Source organism: Gavialis gangeticus, unplaced genomic scaffold (assembly GCF_001723915.1).
Source record: "Gavialis gangeticus isolate Ggan-Ray unplaced genomic scaffold, GavGan_comp1, whole genome shotgun sequence".
Classification (NCBI taxonomy): Eukaryota; Metazoa; Chordata; order Crocodylia; family Gavialidae; genus Gavialis; species Gavialis gangeticus.
The window spans coordinates 137,404,818-137,411,940 of NW_017728992.1; positions in this window are offsets into that span (position 1 = coordinate 137,404,818).

Genomic DNA, 7,123 nt, shown 5'->3' on the forward strand with positions numbered 1-7,123 from the left:
CTGACTTGAGGGTATCCAGCTTCTCAAGATGTTCCTTCATGAGATCAGGATTTATGGAGGGCAGGGGATCTCCCTCACCTCTACCTCCCTGCTCCGTAGCGGGCATGGGTGTCCCAGGGGACTGATGAAAGACCGACACAAAGTACCCATTTAATAGGTTGGCTTTTTCCTGGGCGTCAGTTGTCAGTTGCCCCATCTGGTTCAGCAGGGGTCCAACGTTGCCCTTGCTTTTCCTCCAGCTCCTCACATATCTGAAAAAGGTCTTTTTATTGTCCTTGCTGCTCGAAGCTAGTTGGAGTTCAGTTGCAGCTTTGGCTTTCCTGGTTTGCTCCCTGCAGGACCGGACCAGTGCAGAATAATTCTCCTTGGAGATGAATCTCGTCCTCCATCCTTTGTAGGCTTTTCTTTTTAGCCTTAGGAGGTCTGCTAGATCCCTGAAGAGCCAGGGGGCCTGCTGTGCCCTCTTGCTGCCTTTCCTTCAAGAGTATCATGAGGAGAACAAATGTATTTTAGCCTTCTCACATAACCACACCTGCGTTTACAGTCCGTGATTCCTAAATACTCTGTAATTTACACTACAATATTTGACAATTTCATTCTGTCTTACTATGTATCATGGCCTCACTTTTAATGACAATGAAAGAGCTTGTGTACAAATCTAGGCCCCAAACCTGTGAACATACACATGTTTAAGAGCTTTAATAATAACACTGACTCCAGTGTGGTCAGTTGCGCTTAAAGTTAAGCATCTGCTCATGGATGATTGGTGCCTCCTGAGTCAGGTGGGGCACTTGCCTCTGCAGCAGACAGTCAGTGACGGGGGGGAGGTTCCCCTGTGGCCAACCCCACCATCCCACAACTGGCAGCAGTGCACTGCTGGCACTTCCAGGCATGCTGCTTGCACTTCCAGGTGGGTGAGAGCGGCCGCAGGGAGATTGCTTCTCTTGGTGCACTTCCTGGCTGGTGCTGTCACCAGTGCTGTTGCCTTCCCCCCCGCCCTGGAATGCTGCTGTCAGGGGGTGCACATGCATCCCTATGTACCCCCTACATGCTGCCACTGCATCTGCTTAAGTGTTTGCAGGTCTTAGCTCAGTGGTTCTTTGCCCAGGTGGCCCTGAAGGGCATCACTGCCATGGAGGAAAGGACCAGCTTCCCCTCCGCCCCCTGCCCTGCGGGGCCACCAGCTGCTTGCTTCCGCAGGCTCCAGCTCCAACAAAAAAAGAAAAAGAGGATTGGGCCCTTCACTCTAACATGATGTAAAAATTGAAATGGTAGGTTTAACACCCACCATTTCAATTTAGGAGTCATAGAATAAAACCCTGATGACTAAACTCCCGTTACATGTACAAGCAACCCCCAAGTTTATCTTGTGACCCTGGTTTATCTTGTGAATCATGTGTAGATGCTTGCACAGCTAATATTGTGCAGCACACTGCAACACCCTTCAAAGGATCTCATGACACCCCAGAGTACTGCAGCACCCTGGTTGAGAATCACAGCCTTAGCTGAATGTCTGACAGTTTAACCAAACTGTTATTAGACAGTGAGTTCATAGCCTTGGTATTGAAAAACAGCTATTCATTTACTCAGAATATGCACTTATCCAAATGTATTGTAAAAATTGCTCACTAAAGAACACAGTCCTGTCAGTGTTGTGATATTAGGAATCCCAAAACTAACTAGATCTCATCATTTTCAGGGTTTCTAAGAGCTTCCTTTTGACAGCTACTTACCCCCACTGCTTCTGGCACAATTTTTTATGCAGTTAAACAGAATACAATCTTGTTACAAAGTAGATAGGGGGCTAAGATATAAGTAGCTTATATACTTAACTGATATGTAGATAATCAATGTTTATTATAATGTAAGCAATAGGCAGTGTGTTATGTAGGTAAGTGAATTATGCACTTTTCTGGTATCCATACAATTGCTTCTTGGCCTCTTTTAGGCTAAGATCAAGTAGACTTTAATTGAATTTGTTTCTGCCTCAGGAAAGAATAGCAAATTCCTATGGATTTCTTCCTCACGGTATAGCATCAAGACCAATTTCTGAATTTATGTTTTTGTTTTTGTTTTGTTTTTTTATTTGTTTTTTTATCCAAGAGTTCCCATATGATTTTTCCTTTTTGGTGCCAGTCCACATAGACTTGTGAAATATTAAAACTGAACTGTTTTATATGAGTTATTCTTAAAGCCATAAATATAGAGAAGAAAGAGTGTATTTTCCATTTAACCAAAAATAGGTAACTCAATTTAGTTTAAACTTCCACTTTTGGGCTAAAGCAAAATGTTCAGTTTTGCAAATGTTCAGCTTAACAGAAAAATGTGGGAAGAAATGAGACAGTGCTAATGGATCTTTAGGTGGACAAGGAGTAGCAGTCTTTGAAAATCTATAATAAATCCACTATTGAAACATAGATAATAAAGTTCTTGGTATAAAATAGTTACCGTTAGGATAAAACTTCATGAGCTGTACCCTAAGGTATAACTCGTTATCTAATATTTATTGTGTATGGGACTGGTTGTACAATAATATTGTGAAAAATTTTTAAAATCATTACATTGGAGGAAGATAAATATTAGTTTGGAAATCATATCATTCAGTGTGCCCTTGGACATCAAAATTGAAGTAGCTGAAAAGTAAAATATGAATTGACCCATAGTATGAGGTATAATTCATCATAAAAACGTTCACATGGAATAAATGACACGTCATCCTCAAAGAAAAAGGTGATCATTTCATTTCTGATAGGTGTTGAACTATAACCAGAATTTTTCTGTGTAACATATATACAGAATACAAACATAATTATTATGCCTAGCATTGTCACTGGCACATACTTGCATATTTCTTAGTACAAACTCATTTTTCATTTTGATAATTGTTCCTGACACTTACTCCATGCAAAACCCATTAGGCCAAGTTCTGCCTAAAGTTATATCCACTTTTGAGACCAATGAAAATCAATGGAAATATTGCTGTTGGCTTTAATATCCACAAAATTGGGTCAATATGACATTAAGTTTGTAGCTGAACATACAAAAGTAAAAAGGAACAGGAGTTCAAGTTGACAGCTTGTTCAGTTTTCATGATTCCCTTTGCATATGTATATTACAATATGTTTTTTAAAATGGTATGTTCTTGTGCTGCTTCCTCAGATAATATGTATATAATATCAATTTAACCATTTAGATTGAATTCAAGCATGAAAAATATTGGTCTTAAAATAAAAGGATCTGAAAATAATGGATTATCATTCTCACTTATCCCTCCACAAGAGAAGGCTGAGGGGGGACCTGGTGACCATCTATAAACTCACTAGGGGGGACCAGAAGGGTTTGGGGGAGACGCTGTTTCCCCTAGCGCCCGCTGGCATAACAAGGAGTAATGGGCACAAGTTGATGGAGAGGAGGTATAGATTGGATATCCGCAAAAACTACTTCACAGTTAGGGCGGCTAGGAGCTGGAACCAACTTCCAAGGGAAGTGGTGCTGGCCCCTACCCTGGGGGTCTTTAAGAAGAGGCTGGATGCCTACCTGGCTGGACTCATTTGAGTCCCGTTTTTGTTTTGGGGTTTTGTTGTTCTCCCGCCCTGGTGGGGGGTCGGGCTAGAAGATCTACTTGGTCCCTTATGACCCTAAATCTATGAAACTATGAAACTATGAAACTTAGTTACAATAAAGTCAGAAGAGGCAAAATTCTGTTTCACTTTGTGTCCACACTGGCGATGTGTAGGAGGTGCATGCAGGTGCACATGCACCCTCTAAGCGTGGTGGTGCACCTCCTGCGAAGATGGTCACTGCTCACCACCCCCACTGCTGGCAGTGTCTGCAGGTGGTCAGCGATCTCCACTGGCCACCACTGGCAGCGTGGGTGGTTGCCAACCCCTGGTCGGTGCTTGCCACCCCCATACCCCCACTGCAGACAGTGCCCCCAGCATCCGCAAGAGCTCCCAGCTTGCTGCTGCTGTGTGCCCGCTGCCACCATGCCCTGCCAGCCACTGGGGGCACACGTCATTCATGTGTGTCCACATTTTCATTTTCCAGATAGGTAAGTGGCATTCTTGGCACTTAAACAATTTGCACTTCTGTTACCTGTGTAGTGTGGAGGAAGCTCTTCTGTAATGTCAATGTAATGTGTGTAACAGCAGGAGGAACCAGAGGGCCAGTCTGCAGAGCTGTGCTGACTGTTATTTTGGACTACAACTTCCAGAAACCCCCAGGGGCTGGGGGGCAAGGGAAAAAGCAAGAGGAAGCTTGAGGCTGGAGTGAGAGGAAGAGAGATTAGTGTGCACATGGAATCTGGTCAGCCCTATGCAGAAAAGTGTGCAGTGAAGCTGGAGATGTCACTGGCTCAGTCACACAGGACTGTGGACTGCAGAAGCTGGATTCAGAGGCAGTTGAAGCTGCTGTTTGAGTGCTCTATGGACTAGGGGAGTTGTTTGGGACACCTCTGGAAGTGTGTGTGTTGGGGAGAGGGCAGGGAATGAAGGTACTGAGTATATGTTACCATAGTGTTGACGCTTCTTTACCTTTTACCTGTTCCCTCCCTTTGGCCCATTGGCTTGTGACCTTATATCCTATGATATTCTCTATAGACATGGGAACTCCCCCTTGCTTCTTGTGCCAGTTTTTGGGGGTGCAGGATTGGTGCACTTCCTGTATTCTAGTTCCAATAGCTGAGTGGTTAGGCCACTTAGCAAGGCAGCAAGAGACCCAGATTCTAGGCCCCCTTCCTCAAGAGATCTGGTCCTTCATCTTGATGACTTCTGGCACAGTGCTATAATCACCAGATCACAGGTTAGGCAGCTGGCCTGTCTAGGCAGCCAAGAAATAGAGAAAATGGGCCAGGAGGAAACAGGCAAGCCAGTAGGTATGTGGCTTAGCCAGATGTATGCTATTTTGGAAAAAAAAAAACATAGATTGGGTCCTAGCCTGGACTCTTCTGCCCAGTGAGGTGGAAATTTCTCCACTGCTCAGCATACATTTTATCCATGAATACTAAATGCAAGGTGCACTGGTTCCGTTCATAAACAAGGGATGGAGAAACAACTAGGTAATGTCTGACCTGTGACATAGTAGTTAAAGGCAGTGGCTGGGAAGTCAGAGTTCAAACACCTGTGGGTAGGGAGGGCCTGGAATCTGGGCAAATGCCCAAACCACTCAGCTTTTGGTGCTAAAGAATGGGACGTTTCTATTTGTTTCTTTGGTATTTATGCATGCATATAAACCTTTGAGGCCAGTGTGTAGCCTACTGCACATGTTTAGTGGCTGTGTGAACATTTATATTTCCAGGTGATAGAATTGTAGACTGTATATTAGTGCTAAAAAGCCACTTGTATGGCTGGAAAGCTGCAATTTGGGCAATTTGGGTGCATTCATTTAACTAGAATTCTGCCCAAAGTTTTTAATTAACTGTAATTGTGTCACTAATAACTCTAAAAGTCATGGAATAGGGAAACTGAATGATTCAAAACTTGTATAATGGTAGAGTGAAATTTTCAAAAACCTTGGTCTAACTGCTCCTGTGAAAAACTGATGAAAATTTCACCACTGACATCTGTAAGTGCAGAGCTGAGTCAACGTCATGAAGTTTGAAAAATCCCATCCTCATTTTTGTAAATATTTTAGTAGACAGATGGCTTGGGTAGTTCAATCAGTCTATATATTTTTTTAAACACAGTCAAGGTCTGAAGGACTGGCGTCATCCTTTCCAAATAGCAGCCTTTGATTGAATTAAAAAATCCATTTGATAACACCATACCACATAGCATCACAATGCTTCTCTGTTTCTGTTGGTTTTAAGTAGGTTAAACTGTGAAAATTCTCTAAACACAGGGTTCAGATGTGCACCATGTGTAACCCCCCCCCACCCTTTTAAACAAACTATGTAGGGCAATACTCCTACATCTAAGTACAACACAGCCCTTACATATTGGGTGAACAAAGTTAACTTTTGGTTTTACTTGTAAATGTACCTATGACAACAGAAATACAAAATAAAATTTAGTTATAAAGTAGTTAAGGTAACATAAAACTTTTCCATGGGCTCCAAAGGCATAAGAAATACCTTTTGTTGTAGTACCTATGGACATTTGTACACAACACAACCTATCGACATTTTGCACCACATTAATTGCTCTGCTGTTTGCACATTTGGTGGCATAATTTGCCTTAAATGACATAGCAAATTACTTTATATGTGTGGTGGGAAGCACCAGGCCCTGTGCAGCTCAGGGGCTGTGCAAGCAGCCTGGCAGCAGACTGGAAAGGCAGGCTCCACTGAAGGAAAAAAAAACCCCAAAAGCACGAGCCTGATCTCTTTCCCCTGGAGACTGCCTGCTAGGGGTGTGCAAAGTGGGCAGTGTTCCATTCGGATTCGAATTCGGCCTGATTTGGGGGACAGTGATTCGATTCGCTGATTTGAATCACTGTCCCAATTAGATTTGGCCTAATCTGAATCTGAAGATTTGCTTCTGATTCCAAGAATCAGTAATTCAGCCATGGACACAGCTGTATATGGTTTTTCTATGTACCTTGAGGTACCAGGTGCAGCTTGTGAACACTGAGATAGCTGGACTGATGGAGCATCCCACAGGAATGCAGGGGGGTCCCCCACGCTCTCAGTGGTGGATCCAGAAGTAGTTCTGGTCCACTTCTGGGTCCACCACCAAGCACACAGGGTACCATCCCCCCACACTCCTTTGGGACACTCCATCTGCCCCACCATCTCAGCATTCACAAGCTGTGTCTGGTACCTTGAGGTACGTAGAAAAAACATATAAAGCGCTGTCTATGGTCAAATCACTGAATGTTTCTGAATTGAATTGGAGGCTTCCAATTCGATTCATAGAGATTAATGGGTCTCCTGATTTCATAGATTTCATAGATATTAGGGCTGGAAGGGACCTCGGAAGATCATCGAGTCCAGCCCCCCACCCAAAGGGCAGAAAGTCAGCTGGGGTCATAGGATCCCAGCAAGTTACGCATCTAATTTGCTCTTGAAGGTGTTCAATGTAGGTGCTTGAACCACCTCCGATGGCACACTGTTCCAGACCTTGGGGGCTCATACAGCAAAGAAATTCTTCCTTATGTCCAGCCAGAAATGGTCTTGTAGTAGTTT